At 40.2% G+C, this 21,678-nt stretch overlaps 1 protein-coding gene across 2 annotated transcripts in view; it reads left to right on the plus strand.

Annotated features, from left to right (window-relative positions):
• HS3ST5 (heparan sulfate-glucosamine 3-sulfotransferase 5) overlaps positions 1-21,678 on the plus strand; it is a 242,889-nt gene that overhangs the window by 198,760 nt on the left and 22,451 nt on the right. The window contains exon 5 of one of the 2 annotated variants that reach the window (XM_075268103.1): positions 11,806-11,891. The exons of the other annotated variant lie outside the window; for it this stretch is intronic. The gene's annotated coding sequence lies outside the window, so the exon portion shown is untranslated. The remainder of the gene's footprint in view (positions 1-11,805; positions 11,892-21,678) is intronic. 2 annotated transcript variants of the gene reach the window in all.

A 21,678-nucleotide genomic window follows, 5' to 3' on the forward strand; every position in this document is an offset into this window, starting at 1 on the left:
GAAATACCGAACAGCTATAATGAAGCAAGCTTCGATCACCATAGGGTTTTATGCATTTTATCTGCATTATGGATACCAGAATCCAGTCTAAAGTTATTTGACTTGTGAAAGAAATAAAAGCTGCACCAAATGTTCTAAATTACCAAAAACAATTCACAATTCATCTTCTCTCCCTGCCTGCAAAGTGACCTCTACATAGGTCACAGAGCACATTTAGAACACTATCCCATAGAAGTAGTTTAATAATGCTGTCTAAAAGTTAGACAGTGCAAACTTAGGGTCCATTCACACAGAGTAACGTGCCGCGTGATGTGGCACGTATACGGAGTGTGAGACTTTGCGCGCCGTAAAAGCTCCCATTGATTTCAATGGGAGGCTGGATCATATACGCCATGTTATTTTGCGGCAAATCACGGCTGCAAAATAACACGGCGTATACGAGCTAGGCTCACATTGAAATCAATGGGAGCTTTTACGGCGCACAAAGTCTAACACGCCATATACGTGCCACATCATGCGGCACGTTACTCCGTGTGAATGCACCCTAAGGCTAGAAAATCTACGAATGCTAGATGATACATCAGGTTCATCTTTAAACTGTCTAGCTCAAGGTTATTTTTCTTGTGAAATTCTCAATAAGTTTGATGTGTCACATGACCTTCTTCCCATTGAAAAAAACAAACTTTGATCCAAAATGGCCAAGTTCAAAATGGCCGCCATGGTTACCACCCATCTTGAAGAGTTTTCCTCCTCCCCTCCTCCCATATGCTAATGTACTATAAACAGGAAGTTGATATCACCAACCATTCCAATTTTATTTAGGTGCATCCATATAAATGGCCCACCCTGTATTATACTCTTGAGATCTTCTCAGAACCCAAAGTATACAAGTTGAAGCCCATGGTAGATGATTCAAAATATCAAACAGTTATTCTCACCTTGTCTTACCTTTACTGGGCATATAGTGGTCTGCTAAAGTTCTCTTCAGGCTTCTTCTGGCCATTGTCTGACGTCATGCTCCTGGGGGGGGGGGGTCACTGCTGAGGCCTGTGATTAGGTCTCAGTGGTCACATGGGGTACGCTGAAGTCATGACACTGGATCATAATGCTATGATGTTGGTGTACCCCACATAACCTCAGGGTGTGTAACATAAGCCAGGGACTGGAAGAGTCCTGAAGAGGATGCCAGCACATGTGAGGTAAGGTGAGTATAACTGCTATTTTTACTCACCTCCCCTGGCCTTCCACTTATTATACTCTGGGGTGTTTATCTATTCCTTTTTCTCTATAATAACATTATATTATAAAATTCTTGTCCTAACAGTACATCAAAAGTAAATGCACTGCATGATTGTAGATCTGGGAATGCATTTATGTTTTATGATTCATGATTATATAATCTAAGTACTTTTTCATGTTAGTGTTACAGTAATGGAAAGTATGCAGCGTTTTACCCATATAGAATACCAAATCTTAATCTTATGTTACTGTGCCCTAAAAGTCATGTCTAGTGTGAATGAACACAGATGGCAAGCAACATGTTAAATAAATGAGTTGTTATATAAGCAAATGAATAATTTAAAAAAGGCAAAGCCAGAGAATTTACTTTCTGCTTTCAACACATTGCAGTTGAAATATTCAGTTCGACACGTAGAGGTGAAGTCTCCAAGATACACACTTAAAACAGGTTCATTACTAGTATGTAAAAAAGCCAATGAAGTGCTACAGCACTCCATATGAGATCCCTATTCTACAAACTGTCCTACTCATACTTAACTGGTTGTATACAACATCATATCCATGGTTTTATTTGCATCTTTTACAAAACCAGGTATAGTGAGGATTAAGATGAAATGAACTACATCTTCAGGAACTTTTAGGACATCCCATGTTGTAAATCCATAGGCGTTGATTTGGAGTCATCCCGATTTTGCAGCTATGATTAAAAAAAAACTTCCTTTTTTCTGGGAAGGCTTTCTACCAGATATTCAAGTGTGTCTGTGGGATTTTTTTGCCTTTTCGCCTACAAGAGAATTTGTGAGGTAGTCAGACACTAATGTTGGACAAGAGGGCCTGGCTTGTAATCTCTACTCTGGTTCATCCCAAAGATGTCTGATGGGGTTGAGATCAGATCTTTGTGCACTCCGGTAAAGCTCTCTCACACTAAAATCTCCCAGACGTGTATTTATGCACCTTGATTTGTGCCTTCCCCATGTTTTATACCTTCACCACACTGTTCTTATAAAACTGGAAACATACAATTTTCCAAAGTGTCCTAACATGCTAAAGCATCAAGATTTCCCTTTCCTATAGCTAAAGGGCCTAAAACAACACCTGAAAACCAAATTTATATTATTATCCTACAACAGCCCTTCATTGAAATCTGCACATATGGAACAATGGAGGTGGAAAAAAGTGGAGTATATGTGATAACTAATAATCTGGGGATAATATCACTCTTTAAGGAGTGAGCACCGTCACAGGCGTATGGAGACTTATAAAGCCATTTTCGCTCCACGGGGGATTATGGGAAAAATATGTAAATCTGTTTTCCAAGATGAAAATAGGAAAACAGTTGACTCTGCCTAGAGGGCAGCCCCCTTAAACAGCGCTGTCCACAGCTGGGATTCTGTTCCTTTCGGAATAGATTTATTGGTTTGGCTAAACCTCGCATCATAGCATTAAGGCTTGTTGAAGAAGTTGTGTATGATGTTTAAGGGGGCTGCCCCTAGAGGGCAGCAAGCAGAGGCAACTGTTTTCCTATATACATCTTGAAAAACACATTTGCATATTTTTCCCATAACTAATAAAGTTATAGTTTTTTTGAGGAAGAAGAAGCAGGGCAAGGTAAGGCTACAAGCCACCATGCTGAACTTTAGTGACTGAAACTTTTGAAAGTTCTCCATTGGACACCAGTGGATCTCGTCCTGCTCCAGATGATCTATTTGGGGAAGTGTTTTTGCACTTCACCACACCGTATGTCCATTGATGTCTCTCCACCTGTTGTGTACTGTGCTGGATTTTTTTCAGTTTATTTAATGCACTTGTGAAATACTGCATGGTGCTTTCCCTTTAAATGATGAAATGCGCAATGTATAGATTTCTATCAAGTGTAAGTTCACTTGTGGACGCCAATTGACACTGTAATTAAACTACATAACAAGAAACATTACTTATCATTCATTTAACACATCATGTTCTGTAGCACAGAATTGCGGACACAATTTGGCTTGTTTTAGAGCTACATGAAAATAAATGCAGTTAGAAAGTTTCACTTGATATAGAATAATAGTTTATGTAAACTGAAAAATACTACTGAAAGGTGAACATTGAATTTGATCAAGGGTGTACGTAACATAAAAGTTGCCCATATAGATGCTATGAGGTCGCTAGAGAAAGGCATTAGTCTAGTCTATTGGCTACTTGGTCTATAGTTTGAATGGCATTCTTCTCCACTGAGGAACTGAATTGTTGAAAAACATGGGGGTGGTTATTGACGCAAATGTCCCAATGAAAAGGGTACGGAGGGAAAAATGACTACCAAGACCTTCTCTTCTGGGTGGCCAAGCTTAGCATTATTAGTGGGAGACCCAGTTTGATTCCTGCTCGTACATCTAAAACCTTTTTTTTTTTTACATATTGGTGACCAAAGAGAGTTTTTACGTACAAAACCAAACGAATGCAATAATAAAATAAGAATGCAATACCTTAGAGTATTTTCTGATAAGGCAAGGACAATATCTATCCATGGTTTCGCCTACATGTTTGATGGAGACAACATGTATGCAAACTATATTCCAAAACTCTAAACTTTGTTAAGCAAGTGAATTCAGTATTTTCCATAGTACAAACCATCTGAGTAGCATTAAAAGCTGGGTATTGATTTGTACTCGGACTGAAAGCCTCGCTCTCATGTAAATGAAAATGTGTCAAGAGTCAATATTGATTTTTTTTTTCCTTAACATGGCTGCCCTATGGGAAATACTGCTGACCACAGTAGCAGTGCTTGTCAGTGAATGAAATAAGACTTTTTCCACGAGGCTACACATGTCCAGACATGAACTTTTCCTCCTTGATTTTTTTTACTCCTTCTCCCATTAAACTATGCAACATAATTATTCCTTACTGTCAGAGAAGCTGAGAAAATGGCTCACATCCATCTTAGCTGGCTTTCACACGAGCCTTTTTATGGTGCCTGTATTTCAAAATATTATAGATTATACAAGCAAAATATGCATTACTTTTCTTTTCCTTCACTTTTGTTCAAGAGTTCACTCTTTTTCTCTCTTAATTCAGAATACGCTATACGATTTTAGATATCATAAAGAACATAAAGAAGTCATCATATCTGACATGTCCATTTTTTAATATAAGGATACCAACTATGGTTGGCCAGTAAATCAGATAAGATGTCAATACAGGGGTGAAATTCAGAGCGCCATATGAGGGCTTAACGTTTGTGGTACCATTTATTATTCTGCACAATATACTGGGAAGCTGCAAATTCAGAATGGGGTGGAATTGGAGAAAAAGCGCATTTATATGACTTTCTTACAGTCTATGTTTTTACGGCATTCACTCTGCAGCCAAAATGACATGTCACCTGAATTCTGTGTTTTTGTACAATTCCGAGGATACCAAATTTATATAGTTTTATTTACATTCTAAACCATTAACAAAAATCTAAAACTTTGCAAAGAAAAAAAAAATTGCCATATTCTGACATCCATAGGGTGTATTTTTTTTTTTTTTGCCGGTTTACTTTTTAGTTATACCATTTGGGGGAATGTCTATTGCTTTGATCACTTTTAATTCAAATATTTATCAGAGGTGAAACAGAAAAGAATCAGCAGCTTGGCAGTTTTGATTTTTTTTCCCCGCTACAGCATTCACCGTACGGGAAAAATATTTTTATAGGTTTGTCGATCGGGGATTTTCTGACACAGGGTTTCCTAATGTGTATGTGTTTGAAAGTAATTTGTATGCTAGGGAAAGGGGAGTAATTTAAACTTTTAGTTAATTTTTTTTCTTCTTAATATTGCATTTATTAGAACCCCTAGCCATCTTGAACCCTAGAGGTCTGACATTGCAATATGTTGTCATTTGTATGATAGACTGCATATACCCGCCTGCCATACAAATGTATGGGAGACAAGCCTGTCATAACAATGGGAAAATGGCTCCTGAGCAGGTGCCATATTTAAATACCTGACATCCATTGTACTATTACAGCGAATGTCGGGAAAGGGTTAAACACTCTTTACTACCCTATTCCACTTCTTGCACTTCTGCCTACTCTTCCTTTCTCCACGCCACTATGACCCCCAACAAACATTACATATGTCTTATATAACACTATGTTGAACTCTTCTCCTCCTCTCTGTTATATGCTTCGTAAGATTTATATTGCACCTATGACTGTTGCTTTGGAGTTTTGTGTAAAATGATCAATGATTTGATTTTTTTTTTCATTCTCTTTTGTGTTTTTTCATTGCAAGCAAAATAAATGAAGATATTAATACCAAAGAGTTTGTGCTTGCAAACATTTTCTGGAAGAACATGAGTATTATCTGACAGAATTGCAGGGGTGCCAATACTTTTGGCCAACACTGTATATTATCCCCTTTACTGACCCCACAGTGTATTACGCCCTTTAATGGCCCTCACACGCTATAACACCCCCTTTACTCACCCTTAAAAATTATATTGCTGCCTTTACTGACCCCACAGTATACTGCTCCCTTTACTGATCTCCAGTATTTTATTATTTTTATGGAGACTTATAGTTTTTGCTATATGTAAGTATATTCCATACCTGTTTGTGATTTATTGACCTCCACAGATTATTGTTTTTTGAGGTCTTTATATACATCATTGGCTATATGTGTTTTTAATGCGCTAGTGGGTCTGATGAATGAAAGTTCTATTTTGGTCTCATCTGGCCACATGACCTCTCCCCATGACTGCTCTGCATCATCCAGATGGACATTGGTGAACTTCAAATGGGCCTGGACATGTGCTGAAATGACCAGGAGGACTTTGCATGCCCTGCAGGATTATAATCCATGAGGGCATAGTGTACTACTGTAATCTTGGAGACTGTGGTCCCAGTAATCTTCAGGTCATTTATCAGGTCTTCCCGTGTAGTTGTGAGCTGATTCCTGACCTTTCTCAGAATCATTACCCCATGAGCCAAGACCTTGCATAAAGCCCTAGACCGAGGAAGACTGACCGTTATCTTGTATTTCTTCCATGTTCTAATAATTGCACCAACAGCTGTTGCCTTCTCACCAAGCTGTTTGCCTATTATCCTGTAGCCCATTCCAGCCTTATGCAGGTCTACAATTTTATCCCTGGTGTCCTTAGACATCTCTTTGGTCTTGGCCATGTGGACAGGTTGGAGAGTGATGGAGTGTATGGACAGGTAACAAGTTCAAACAGGTACAATTAATACAGGTAATGAGGGCAGGATAGGACGGCTTCTTAAAGAAAAACTAACTCGTCTTGTGATTAAATACTTATTTCATCCAATAAAATGCAAATTAATTATTTAAAAAAATTCTGTCTCTCACAGTCTCTGTCTCTCTAGATTCTGTCTCTCACAGTTGATGTGTACATATGATAGAAATTACAGATCTCCCCATTTTTGTAGATTGGAAAATTCGCCAGTATATCAACTACTTATTTCCCATATTGTATGTGTATGGCGGGCTGTGCACCTAGATTCAATTCCACACCAGTTAGTAGGTGAATGTTACGCCTAAATGTCTTGTGAACCTTGTTCAGACAAGTTCTTTATGCTAAAAGTGGGAGATTAATTTGATATTCATAAAACTCAAATATTGTAATGCTGTTAGTAACCTTACCACTCCACTACAGACCACATTTATGGGTGAGATGGTGTACTAGTTGGGCTTTAAACTAAGTCAGGCCTTATTCAGACAGTAGTGTGTTTTTTTTTTTGTTTTTTATGTAGATTGAGTCCCATATAGGGCTCACAATGTACATTTTTTTTCCCTATCAGTATGTCTTTGGAATATGGGAGAAAATCTAAGCGAACACGGGGAGAACATACAAACTCCTTGTAGATGTTGTTCCTGGCAGTATTTAAACCCAGGACTCCAGCACTGCAAGGCTCCAGTGCTAACCACTAAGCCACCATGTTGCCCCAGGCAGCAGTATTTTGATCAGTGATTGTATGCAAAAAATAAGAGCGGATTGAAAACACAGGAAGATGCAAGAGTTATCAGTTATGCCTTACTTCTCTTCATTGTCCACACATGCTTTTGGCTCACAACCACCGAGGCAAATAACTGCACAAAACACTAATCTGTGAATAAGACCTTATTAAGATATTGACAATTTATGGACAAATGTGTGTGTATTTAGTGTTGACCATTAAAATCCAACTTTCCCATTTCCCATGTTCTCCTGTATTATGGACAATATGATCTTGGGGCAGAAGTAATAGCAGAGCGCCTATCACAGTTGTAATGCTTGCATTATATTAAATGAAAAAGTGGATTGGATTGTGTCTAAACCCGCTCTATACACCATAGAGTTTATATTAGGCTCGGAATAGCAATAGTCCTGCCATCTGCCTCAGAGGACAAAATGCATTAGACGGTGTTATTAATATTTAACCATACTTGAGCTGCTTCTTAATTGTATTTTCCTGAACAAAATGTCCACATTTACTAAAGACCGCATAAGAGCATTCTGAATAGAAGACATTATTTCAATCACTAATATCTAAATGTATTTCATTTATTTCTATTTATTTACCTTGTAATAAGAACCCTTTCATGACTGAGGCTTAGTGAACAAAGAAATCTTAACCTTTGGCATGCCTTTTGTAATCTAGAATAATTGGTTCAGCCAATAAAATTTATTTCCCAAATGTAAAAATATCAATGACCTCTCCTTAGGATTGGAAGAAGTCAGCACTTCAGGCGTATTTACGCTCTAATGTTTAAAACCCTGCTGCTCTAAGTAATCCCTCTCTCTCATGACACGTGGTTGGAGGGGAAGAAGAACTAAGGGTCCATTCACACTGAGTGTTTGGCGCTGATTTTGACGCTGAATCTACCTCAAAATCAGCCTCCTAAAAAGCCTCCCAATAGAGTTCTAAGGCTAAGGCCCCACAGGATGGAACCACCGCGCTAAAGTGCGGCTGGAACCACCGTGACACAATTGCATTGCAGTTCTTCCCACAGCACTTTGAACAGAAAGTTCACAGAGTTTTCCTCCGCTGACTTTCTGTTACAATTATATCTATGGGAAAGCTGCCGACGTTTCCGTAGATATAATTGGCATGCTGCAATTTTCAATACCGCAATGGTTTTGGAAATCGCAGCATGTCCGCACTGCGATTTTTTTCCGCAAAGTGGGCATGGGATTCGTATGAATCCCATCCACTTTGCAAGTACTGTACAATGCCGCGATTTTTCCTGCGGCGCCTTCCTGGCCTAAGAGTCCATTCACACTGAATTTTTTGGCGAGGATTTTGGCGCTGAATCGGTGTCAGAATCCATGTGGAAAAAAACGCCTCCCCATAGAGTTCTATAAGTTCTGTTAGCTTTTTTTCCACTAGGGGTAAAAAAGTTTCCTTCAGGCGGATTCTGTCTGCAAAAACCAACTCAGGCAATGGGAGGTGGAAAATTCACATTGAGGATTTGGGTGTGGATTTAGGCACAGAATTGGCTGCGGAATTGGCAAAAACTGCGTGAAAAAAACGCTAGCAGTTTTTTCAAGGTCCATACACTGTGCTGGAGGAAAAAAAAACATTTCCTAATTCCTGAAGCTGATTTTTTCCTCATCAAAAAGCTCAGTGTGAATGGAAAGTTGGGAGAGTTTTCCTCTGTGGCCTTTCTGCCTTTATTATACTTATACGGAAAACACCAGCTCTTCCATAGGTATAATTGACATACTGCGATTTACAAAAGAGCAGTCTTTTTGAAATTGCAGCATTTTCCCTGCAGATTTTTTTTCTGCAATATGTGGATGGGATTAGGCAGAATCCCTTCCACTTTGCAGGTAGTGTAAAGAAGACATTGTTGGCAAACCTTTTTCTCGTGCTGAATCAGACATCACCAATAATTATATTTTGCCAATTATGTGACCTTTAACAACATCAACTGGCAGAAACAGGAGCCAAGGAGGTTTGAAACAATTATTCTATGGCATATCCAAACAAGGTGCCTTTGATCTCTTTAGTTAAAGATAAGTTGAATTAGTTTATTTTTACACTAACATAAATAGATGCACAGATTTGTGCAGAACTCTGCTTACAGTTATTTCTCAGGCAGTTATGTAAATGAAAGTGTAGTCTGATTAGACACTGAGTACTGCCAAAAGAGGGCAGTAATGTACTTCCTCTGTGGACCTATCAAAAGGCTCTCAGAGGCTACTTTTGGGTAGTGTCACCTCTTAGTGAGAGATTGATTGCTAGCCATCCATCTATGACGTAGTCAAAGACATTTTACCCAGCTCGCAGGCTTTGACAGGAGATGCATCATTGAACTAAGAGAAAAAGGATGGTGGTTTTGACAAATTGTGTGACATTTTGGTGATTCTGGACCTGTTAGGAGGTGTTGTGAGTGGTGGTTATGCATACACGGTGCACAAACTTCGGATGGCCACTAATATAGAGGATTGTTTGATATACCAACAAGTATGAGCAGCTGCCAAAGTTTCCTTGTACACTATCCAGACACTGGTGGCATCTTCATTACATAACCCTATCTCTGCCCAGACCATTTCCAGGGCTTACCAGAAGGAAATTTGGAACCCATTCCCTTTCCAGTCATTGGCAGCCAGTCATGGTTGCCTTCATTTACAGTGATCTTCTGCATGAGACTGAAACTATATTATCTATAGCAATGAATCTAGGTTCTATTTGGATTCAACGACTGTTGGGTTTGAGTATTGAAGCCACATGGTGAGTGGTTCAATCCTGCCTTCAATCCTGTCGAGCAATAGTAGTGATATGAGGGACACTAATAGCTCAGCGATATGTGCGAGACATCCTGTATCCAAGTGTTGCCTCTTATGTTTGGGTTTCTAACTGAAATTTTTTTCATTGAGATAACGCTGACAACACATCAAAGGTTTCCCAGGGATGTGTCATTGCCAGAATGACCTGCCCATTCGTAAGATTTATCATCATTTGAGTATTTATAGGACCAGCTGGGATGCCAGCTTTGACAACCTATGAATGTGCAGGACCTATAGGCCCAGCTGTAACATCAGTGGGCAAATGTGCAGCAGGAGAGCATATGAACCTGAATGCTTCCATGCTCAACCGCATCTCAACTTGTATCAAGAGGAAGCCAAATAGGGCACTAAAGCATCCTTTTAGTTATATAGTTTTCTCCAATAAACATATCCTTTTGCTCTAATATTCTATTCACTTTTATATTTCAGCATTACAGTCAAACATATAAAGATTCAATTGATTCCAACAACTCCTTCTTGGTGCTTTTTTAATATAGTTACATTAAAGTTCTGACTTAAAAAATCAGGAGTCACTTTTAAGTGGTAGTACATTTTTCACACTAGTTTTATCCTGGTCCTTCAGCTGCCACAATGGTTTATATGTGTATAAAACTGTGCTTGGATGCTACTGACCATATACATCTGTATATTGATCAGTCCAGCTGGTATTGGCAGTGGGACTCATGTTCACATTTAAGCCTCTTGGAGGAACTGTAGATTGGTACTTTCCAGCAGAGAATTGGAGCACTGACCAGTAATAGAGTAATTTGTCACTTGTCCTTGACAAATCCCAGTTGAGTTACATGCTCAACATATGTTGTATTTTTTTTACAGGGTTAATTGAACCTTGTAAAGAGTGAACTAGCAATATACTGTCATAGCCTTAAGTGTTGGCACCCCTGAAATATGTCCAGAAAAATAAGTGTTTCTCCCAGAAAATTACTGCAGTTAAATATGTTTTGTTGAACATGTGTTTATTTCCTTAGTGTGTATTGGAACAATACAAAATTTTTTAAAAAAAAAAGCCAAAAATTACATTTTACACAAAACTCCAAAAATGAGCCAGACAAAATGATATTGGCACCTTCAATTTAAGGTTGCACACACCCTTTGGAAATAAATAACCACTCTGCTGGAATTTTAGAGCACTCTTCTTTTGAAAACTGCTCCAGGTCTCTCATAAGGGTGCGTTCCCCCAACAGCAATTTTAAGATCTCTCCACAGGTGTTCAATGGGATTTAGATACAGACTCATTGCTGGTCACTTCACAACTCACCAGTGCTTTGTTTCCATCCCTTTCTGGGTGCTTTTTAAAGTGTGTTTGGGGTTATTATACTGCTGAAAGATCCATGACCTAAAATGGAAACCCAGCTTTCTGTCACGGGGCCCCAAATCCATTGGTAATTCATTTCCCTACAGGCACAAGGATCCTCATAATTGCTAAGTTGACTGACCAGCATGGACAACAGATGAATGATATCTGTGCCACCCGTGCCTCCACAGACCTAATAATACCATGCAGTGAGCCTGGGCCTCAAAACAGACCTATCCTGAGTTTTGCGGTGTCTGAAGTCTTGAAACTGCAGGGACTTGGGCTGCCGTGCCAGGGAAGTGTTCTGGGGGTTGCCGTCCCCTGTCATAGAAGACAAAAACACCAATGAAAATTAATTGAAAACTGTAGAAATTACAGAAGTTCGTGTTAACTCTGCTACATAAATATTTGACAATTGTTCTGCCAGAAACAAAGGAATAGTTGTATGAATAATTTCATATATTGTTATACTCACCTAAAACATTTTTTAATTTTAGATGAACTTACCTTATAAACATATGAGGAGGTGTTTGAACTAGAAAGGATACTATGCACCGGCAATGTCAAATATGGAAGGTCCCAGGTAAGTGAAACACTCGGTGTGGATTACAAGTCACATTGCTACAAAATAATGTTGTTGTGAAAAGCATCCCCGTGTGATCTTGTTGATCTGGAAACTGTTATGTTATCATTAACTTTTATTATCTTTATCTGTCTATATGTAAATATATTACATCCATGTGTGCATATTGTACTTATCATTCTAGAGGAGGAGTGAGCAATTGTCAGCACCAAAATCATATCTACCTGGCAGAGGACTCTGCTGCTCCAGGTGGAAACCTCTAATGGACTATGGAAATAGTCAGAGCGGAGGATGCACAGGACACAGCAACTGCTTGTGCAAAGTATAGTATGGCAGATAAACTTGCCTTCTTTGTAATAAGGCTGGAAAGATTTACTGACCCCTGTTCCTGAGCCATACTAATAAAGAAGCTTCTATATGCTCACTCTTCTGGGGCAAGGCTGTCTACTCAATTGTAGAACATGCTGTGGAAATTATATCAGTGCAAGAGCAGTAATGAGGCCGGCCATAAATATTGGGCATGAAGGCCTAGACCAGTGATAGCTAACCATTTGAGCTTTGTGTGTTAAAACGTGTGGAAAAAAAAAAAGTCTAGCTTTTTTTTTTTTTTTTACAAGTCTGGCCCATCACATCGTATATGCCCCCCTTTTTCTGGCCAATCTTGCAGTATATAGCCCTCTTTTTCCAGTCAATTGCATGGTATATGACCTCCTTTTTTTAGCCCCCACACAGTATATGAATCTTCTTTTTTTAGCTTCTCAAAAAGATCTATGCCTCTATTTTTTGCCCACCACAGTATATGATCCCTTTCTTATGCCATTTTCACAGTATAAGACTTATGTTCCCCACAACATATGACCCTTTTTTAGTTTAGTATCTGACAATTTTTTTTACAGCCCACACGGTCCCATCAAATCACGGTCACATCCCCCTAGTTATGGCTCCCACACAGTTAATGACCCCCTTTTATACCCCCACACAGTATATGACCCTTTTTCAAAGCGCCCCCTTAGTATATGATCCCCTTTTATTCCCCACCCCCACACAGAGTAATGGCCTATACTTTTTACTAACCTTGACACACTCCAGTCCTGGCCGCCCTCCGCTGCTACTTCTAGGATGCATGTACATAGCGTCCCTGTGTTCTTCAGTATCATGACGTCAATGCTATGCTGGCCTAGATGAGGTAGCAGAGGGCAGCCAGGACAGGAGCATGGACAGGTGAATAAAAATTATCAGCAGCTACTTATGTCTTGGTTTGTAACCTGTGATGTGTGTCCTAGGTTTGCTATCATGGGCATAGACTGCAGCCAGCTTTCCTCTTTAATCTGGGTAATGGGCCCGTGAAGTTCTGCCACACTAAAACTGACGAACCAATTATTATGTGGCACATAAATTACAGTAAACGATGAAGGGACCTTTGCAATATTGAAAGCACTTCATTCTCTAGTCTGTTACATGCTGTGATATCATGATGGTATCTATGATGGCAGGAGTCACTACTTTCCTGTTGAATTACTGTCCCGTCATGATTACAGTAGAGGATTGTAGTCCCACAGTCAGATAGGGGCTTACGGCATCAGGATCATTAGACAGAATACAGTCTGTGAAATATGGCCGATATACCATACTTTTCAGACTGTAACTGACCATGTGAAGAGACCCTGAGGCTACATGCATATGAACGTTGTGAAAAACTGATACAATCCTGTTTTACGTCCATGGGTCGGTTGTTTTATCAGGATTCTTGTAGAATTGAGTCTCTTGATGTGAAATGTGTATTGTACACCAGTTTTCAGTTTTACCTTTTAGATCCCGGTCTAATATGACCACGGCATCTAAGAGGTTTCCATGATTTTTGTATTCCCCATCAGCTCCCCTGTGGCGAGTTTGGGGAGTGCCAGTACCTATTTTGGGCAGCCTGGGGTCTGACCAGCTCCCCCGGGTCTGCCTTTGCTACATACCTGGTTGATCCTGCTGAGAAAAGAGGAAAACTAATGCTCATGTCATATTTGAAAAATGAGGCTCTATCATAATCGGTTTTAGGCTGCATCCTGAAGGGGTTAAATATTCACAAAGCACTGATTTGTGACCATATTGCACCAAAGAGTGGTGTCATCATAATAATGAATGCGACTACTATTACAAAACCAGCCATCAGTACTGGAGGCTACTGGACCATCCCAGCCCATTGTATCTGCTGCATCAAACTGTAAAACTTTTATATCAGCATTATGATTTTGGGCAGCCCTGGCAGATGAAATCTCCTGACATACAACATACCCGTATTGCAGGTTCATCATGCCAGAGAATATTTACTACATCAAGTGGCAGTATGCTGTAAATCCTTAAACCTTGCAGACGAGTGCTTGGCATTGTGGATGAGCTAAGGCTTGTGTGCCACTTGCTTGAGCTGATGTTACTTCCAGGCAGCTAAGAACATAGTACAGGTGACTGTTATGGAGTGTTATGTGCAGCCCCTCTTTGTGAACTTGTGTCAGCAAACATCATAGCTGATGCTAATCCATCATTAGAATGGCAATTACAGTTGACCAGGGACGTTCTAGCACAACAGATATTTGCCTGTGTTGTCGTACTATGGTTGATGTGTATATAGTGAGTACTATAAGTCTATGTCCCTGAATATATGCATCTGTTAGTTGTAACGGCCAACCCTGCTAATTGAAGGGGTGTCCACAACTATCTGACGTATAATATTATTCTATATATATGTATATGTAATACATCTGAAATTGTAATACAAAATGTACAGCTCATTCTGAATCTACAAGTATATGGACACACTATACATCTGAGGTTATTGAGCATGAAATTATATATTGGACATATTATTGAATTGGTAACGTCAAGAATGGAAACATAATATATGCGTCTAAAGAAATAGTGACAGATATGACAGAATCAATACACGCATAAATCCTAGCAGATGATAGATGATGTGAAAGGGAAAAATAAAAAGGGTTTAGAAATGAGGAAGTTATGAGAAGCCAAATACAAAGAATGCGGAGTATTTTCTCAGGTTTTTTTCCCACACGTCATACTTGATCTTCAGCTCTTCTGAGCAACTGTAGTTGGTTAACTTATGTGGTGACAATAGCTACGATAGTGACGCCAGTCAAAGGTTGTGAGGTCATAATAGGAACATTTCCCATGATCACAATATCTCAGAATCAGAAAATCTCTCTGGACAACATGCACTATGGTGTTCATGGGTACTTCTGTCATACAATTCTGGCTGAAAGTAAACCAACTAAAAACTTAGACTAGACCGACTACAGATACACAAAATTTATCATCCAGAATCAGCCATTGTGATCAGTGGCGTAACTAGGAATGGCGGAGCCCCGTGGCGAACTTTTGACATGGGCCCCCCCTTCCTGACCGACACCGACTACCTTGACCGTCCGACCCCCCGCCGCATTCCTGCGCTCTCTATTATGCCCCATAGTGGCCCCTGCACATACTATTATGCCCCATAGTGGCCCCTGCACATACTATTATGCCCCATAGTGGCCCCTGCGCATACTATTATGCCCCATAGTGGCCCCTGTACACAGTATTATTCCCCATTGTAGCCCCTGTACACAGTATTATTCCCCATAGTGACCCCTGTCCACAGTATTATGCCCCATAGTGGCCCCTGTGCATACTATTATGCCCCATACTGGCCCCTGTACACAGTATTATGCCCCATAATGAACACCCATGAACAATTATTATACTCTGGGGTCTTTTCACATCCCAGAGGATAATAATTGGAGACCCGGGGGGATACAAACATTAAAAAAAAAAAACACTGTTACTTACCTATCTCCAGCTCCCCTGCAATTCTCGGTGATGTCGGCAATCTTTAATGACGTACAGATGTCACATGACCTGATCATGTGACGTTGGACAACTAGGCCTGATGCCTGTAGGAAGCGTGGAGAGGTAAGTAACAGTGTTTATTTTGTTCTCTTACCTCTCCCCAGCGTCCGATCATTATACTTGGAGGTCTGAAAAGACCCCCGAGTATAATAGTTCTTGTGGGGCCCGCGGCCCCTGCCAGGATTGGTAAGTAAATAGGGCCCATTATCGGCTGGTGTAACTCCAGCCGGTAATGGCCTATTAAGAAAAAAAACCCACAGGGGTTACGGCTGTCGCCAGGCCCCTAATGTACCGGGCCCTAAGGCAGCTGCTACCCCTGCTACCCCGGTAGGTACGCTACTGTACTCACACATATATATTTATATATATTCATATACCATATATGTCTTATATACTTATATGAATATATATACACACATATATACGTACACTCACACATACACATTATTATAGTATACTGTATATACATACCTGTAAACAAACATACAGTACTCACACAATATACAAGACACAGACTTTACACAAATGTACACATATATACATATTAAACATACATATTTTACCAAAAGAATACACTCACATTTTCCAGAAGAGTGAAGCATCGCAGCAGACACGTTCCGATGTGAGAGACGACTCTCTGTGAGAAGGAGGGGGAGGGGGTAAGTCCGGGCAGCAGGGACGAGACTTCATAGATAAGTGAATGGATTACAAGCAGCCATTATCTGATGCTGAAGCTGCACATGGTGTATTCCGATATGTACTTTTCCCTATATATCGGGAGGACACCATGTACAGCTTCAGCATCAGATAATGGGGGACCATGTGTGTTGAGGAAAATCTGAGATCCATGTTCACCATACCAGTATGGACAACATGGACACCGTCACCACCACACAGCAAGCGTAAAGCGCTGTCTTCACCAGCGCTGAGCGCTCCTGTCTTCACAAGTGCTCAGCAGTCCTGCCTTGAGGGAGGAGACATTGTGTAAGGTCTTGTTCAGGCCTGCGCGGGGTGGAAAGCGAACACCTCACAAAAGCTAACAAAATAGGTCACTCACGGTACCGCCAGTAAGACCGGACCCCCCCTCCCCCCTCCCCCCACCAGAGAGGAGGGGGGCCGAGCTTTCTGAGGTAGAAAAAAAATATTTTTTTTTTCAAATTGACATGTCAGGGGCCCGGGCTCCCTGACGTGCTGGGCCCTGTGGCAGCTGCCTCTGCTGCTACGGCGGTAGTTACGCCACTGATTGTGATACTCTGGTAATTTCTAGACTGCCTGTCTAAATTTACACAGTTAGTAAATCTCTGCCAATGTCTTGATGTGTCAGAGGACCGAAACAAGACTGTAAAACTGAAGATTGAAGTAAATGAAATCCTTTCTGTTAGTTATCAGTCACAAAAACAGAAAGCAGGTCCTTTCTGTCCAATTTCAATGGACAGAAAGTTACATGTGCTGCAGCTACATTAGTGTTCTCTTTGTATCAAGCATTCTCGTGGTTTTACTGTCCATTACTCGGATCCTTTGATGGTTCATAGCAATGGACTGTAACATTAGTGTGAACTTTACCTTAATGAAAATTATATCTACACCATTTGGAGAAAAGTATCGGGACACACCTCTTAGTCATTGAATGCTAGTGTGTCATTCTGTCTCGGTCCCACAGGTGAGGGGACGCATTCAGGCCTGAAAGTGGCCCTGGAATATCAGTTATACTATAGAAATGATGGTGTTTTCTGTAAAGGTATAATAGAAGCAGAAAGTTTGAATAGGAAATCTCTGCAGACTTTGTGAAAAACACTGTGGAAAAAACAGGAAAAAAATGTGATGCAATTCCACCTTGGTTTTTTCGCAGCGTTTTTTTAGCAGCAATTCACTGCGTAAGGCCTTATGCTTAAGTAAATTTGCACTGGACTGCTTTACATGGAGGGAGAGGCACAGTGGCGTAACTAGGAATGACGGGGCCCCAAGGCGAACATTTGATTTGGGAACACCCCAGCCCCCCTCCCGCACAAACCGCATTCCTACACACACTACTATGCCCCATAGTGGCCCCTACACTCACACTATTATGTGCAATTGTGGCCCCTGCACACATTATTATGCCCCATAGTAGCCCCTGCACACAGTATTATGCCCATAGTGGACCCTTAACACACTGTTATGCCCAATTGTGGACCACCGATGAACAATTATTATACTCAGAGTATAATGATTGGATATCCAGGGGAGGATACAAACATAAAAACACTGTTACTTACCTCTCCTGGGCTCTGGCACACTCCCTGTAGATCACTTCAATGTTGGTCCAGACGTCACCTGATCCAGGCCAGTGTTGCGATGCATAATGATGCAAAGAACGGAAAAGCTGAACACTAGTGTGAACCTAGCGTTAGTTGTGTTTTGTTTAAAGCTTGGATGAGTAAGATTTTGTTTTCCTTTTGTACCTGAAATACAGTTTATTTTATATTGCTGTTTTCTTAATAAATGGAACAGGCCAAAACCTGTTTTCAGCAGACTTTGTGTCCCTGTCTGTTTGGGTCCTCACTGCAGCTGCTGTTGACGTACGGTTTTCTCCCACATTTTATACTGACTTAATGTAATATTTTGGATTACTTCCAATGTCACGAACCACAATTTATATCAATTTATGCTGGTGTGTTCATTTAAAACCAAAACAATCTATTGCAAAGAAAAATTTTGGGCGCAATTTGGCATATGATGTCACATCTTAGGCCACCCCTCCTTTCCTATGATGCCACACCTTTTCCAGACAGAACATGTTTCTTTTTTAAAACACTGAATAAATATGGCACACAGCATGTTAGGCTAAGGCCCCACATGGCGTCCCGCAGCAAAAAAGCACTGCAGGAAAAACTGCAGTGGCAACACATCGCGGTTCTTCATGCAGCGCTTTAGACAAAAAGTTTGCAGAGGTTTCCTCTGCAGACTTTGTTTCAATTATACCTATGAGGAAACTAGACATTTCTGTAAGTACAAATGACATGCTGCGATTTCCAAAAACATGCCGTTTTAGAAATTGCGGCATGTCCGCAGCACAGCTTTTACCGCAAGGTGGGCATGAGAAATGCTAAAATCCCATCCACTTTGCCCTGACTGTAAAACACTGCAATTTTTCCTGTGGTGTTTACACCACATGGGCCCTGGTCTTAGTTTTTGGCACAAATTACACCAGAATAGTTGCTTATTTTGATTCATAAATCGACCCTAATGTTTATCATACATTGATTAATTTGGCAAATGTTTAGACACTGAGTTTAATTTATACTGTATTAAAAATAGCATGGATTAATAAATCTATCCCATTGAGCTTAGTAAATATGTTCATTTTCAGGAAAATTATATAGTTATATATTATATAGCTGTTGTCCCTATAATAGCATGTGATGACTGAGGCTTTTACAAACATGAAGACCCTCCACCCCCTTATCATGTACCGTGGTCCCAGTGGTTTCGTTGTGTGAGATGGTTTCCAGTAATACGTTCCATCTCTTGCACGGTACTCTGTTGTATCTGGTTGTCTTAATCATCTTCTATGAAATGAAGCCTGGGGAATACACTTTCATTAGACAGAAATCTGCAGACTAAATCACCTTAATGGAACAATTAGTTGAACAGCTCTTCAAATTTGCATCTACCAGATTTAGTTTTAAAATGACAAAGTCCAAGATTAAAGTCTCTGGGTGAAAGGTGGGGAGACAGTGTATCCAGACAGAAAGTTTAACAGATCAATAGTTTCCGTCCTGCATTTAGACAAAACTCAGTTTAGTTTTTGAATATTTAGAAAATGGATAAATGAATCGGCAGATATACATGCACAGCAATACGCTATATGATTAAACCTCAACTGTAGTTATATTGATAAAATGTATTAGGCTAAGGCCCCATGTAGCCAGCAGAGCCAAAAAGCACTGAGGAAAAAACTGCGGTGGTGCCATTCCAAAGTGCAATTTGTCCCGCAAACAATAAGCCAACACGTGACTCAAAGAGAAAATTATGACTCTTGGAAGGTGATGAGATAAAAACAAATGCACAAAAATGAAAATTGGCTCAGCCTTTAAGGGGTTAAACGGTGTAAAGAACTGGGCTTGGCCAAAAAATATTTGCTAGATACTGCCATCCTACTAATATTATTAATGTGAAAGTTTGTGTGTTTGTTACTCTTTCACGCAAAAATGGCTGAATGGATTTGGATGAAATTTGCCACATACATAGTTTGTTACCTCGATTAGCACATAGGCTACATTTTATCCTGGGAAATGGCATGGCTTTACAACTGTTAATTATTTATGTTCAGTATTCAATGTTCAATATTATGTTAATATACTATATTAAACTGCTCTTGGCAGCAGCATTATTTCAGTTAATTGGAGATTGCTGATAAAGCCAGGTCTGTTATCTCTGTATGTAAACACACAGCTAACATCGAGTCCATTGTGTACAGGCATTTGCATATTATCTGATCTGCTCCAGACAGTTGCTGACACACTGGATGGGAAAACACCTTTAATCCAAATTGGCAGTTTGACAATTTTAAGCATGCCGGGAAAAAGAAAATCTAATTTGTCGCAAAATTCTAAAACAATGAGAGCTATGAAGGTAGCCAGAAGTCACGGACTTCTCCTCAAGCGGAGCTGAGGAGGATTGAGAAAGCTAGGCGTCAAGCAACTCTTAGAGCAGCCGGAGCAGGCGGATCATAGATGCCAACAACACACTCATTATATGGCGTCCCAGCCAGCTGCTGAAATGCCGGAACAATCACAGGCGTAGTGCGAGGAACAAGTTCAGCAGTAGGCCAGCATGAGAGCTGCCGAAACACCGGAGTAGGCGGATCATCGACGCCAACAATATGCTCATTATATGGTGTCCCAGCCAGCTGCTGAGATGCTGGAACAATCACAGGCATGGTGCGAGGAACAAGTTCAGTGGCAGCTGACAACTTGAGAACTGCCGAAATGTTGGAGCAGGTGAACCATCGACGGCAGCAATTTTCTGAATATAGGCGGATCATAGACACCAACAACACACAGACGAAGTTGCGGGCAGAGGCTAGTATTGGAATATTTTGATACAATAGAGGTGCTTCCCAAACGTAACCCATCCCCAATGTCAGACGCAATGGTGTTTGAAATCACAGCATTTCTGCTGCAGATATTTTTCTGCAATATGTGAATGGGATTAGCCAGAATCCCATCCACTATTCAGGTACTATACAATGTTGCAACGTGGGGCCCCATCCTTAAAATGCAAGCATGAAATCTCGATTGAATTAGAGAATCCCAGGCCTCTTGTACATGTAATGTCTGTTAAAAATGGACATTAATATACATTTTTTATGGCTGTTTTGCATTCGTTTCATTCTGTGTTCCCATTTTCGGTGGCTGGGTCATCTTTTTTGCATCAGTTTTTAACTTTCATTGTTTGTTGTTTTTTTTTTGTTTGTTTTTTTTTTACCTATCCCACTGATCTGTTTTAAATTGACACGTCAGTTTCTTTGGCGGATGAAGAACTGGTCCATCAAAAAAAAACATGTTGGAGTGAATGTGTTCTAGAAATGGACGTGTGACGGACATTGCAAAAATGTATGAATGAGGTATTTAATGTGGTATCATATTGTTCCGTGGTAAGAGAACGTTTCCGCCATGTTTTTTTCTGCAACATTTTTTGCTGTGTTTTGTTACATGAAGCCTTAGCCTAAGAGGGTTTTCCCATTAAACTGCAACAGATTATTTTTTTTGATAGTGCATCGCTTTGTGAATAACTACCATGATTTGTAGTTTTTTATGTAAATCTAATATATTTCAGCTTTAGTTTAGCCCCAGTGAGACATACTCTAAGAAGAAAGACAGACTCTAAAATGAGTCTGATATTAGCCTCACTGAAA

Source organism: Leptodactylus fuscus, chromosome 3 (genome assembly GCF_031893055.1).
Source record: "Leptodactylus fuscus isolate aLepFus1 chromosome 3, aLepFus1.hap2, whole genome shotgun sequence".
NCBI classification, from domain to species: Eukaryota; Metazoa; Chordata; class Amphibia; order Anura; family Leptodactylidae; genus Leptodactylus; species Leptodactylus fuscus.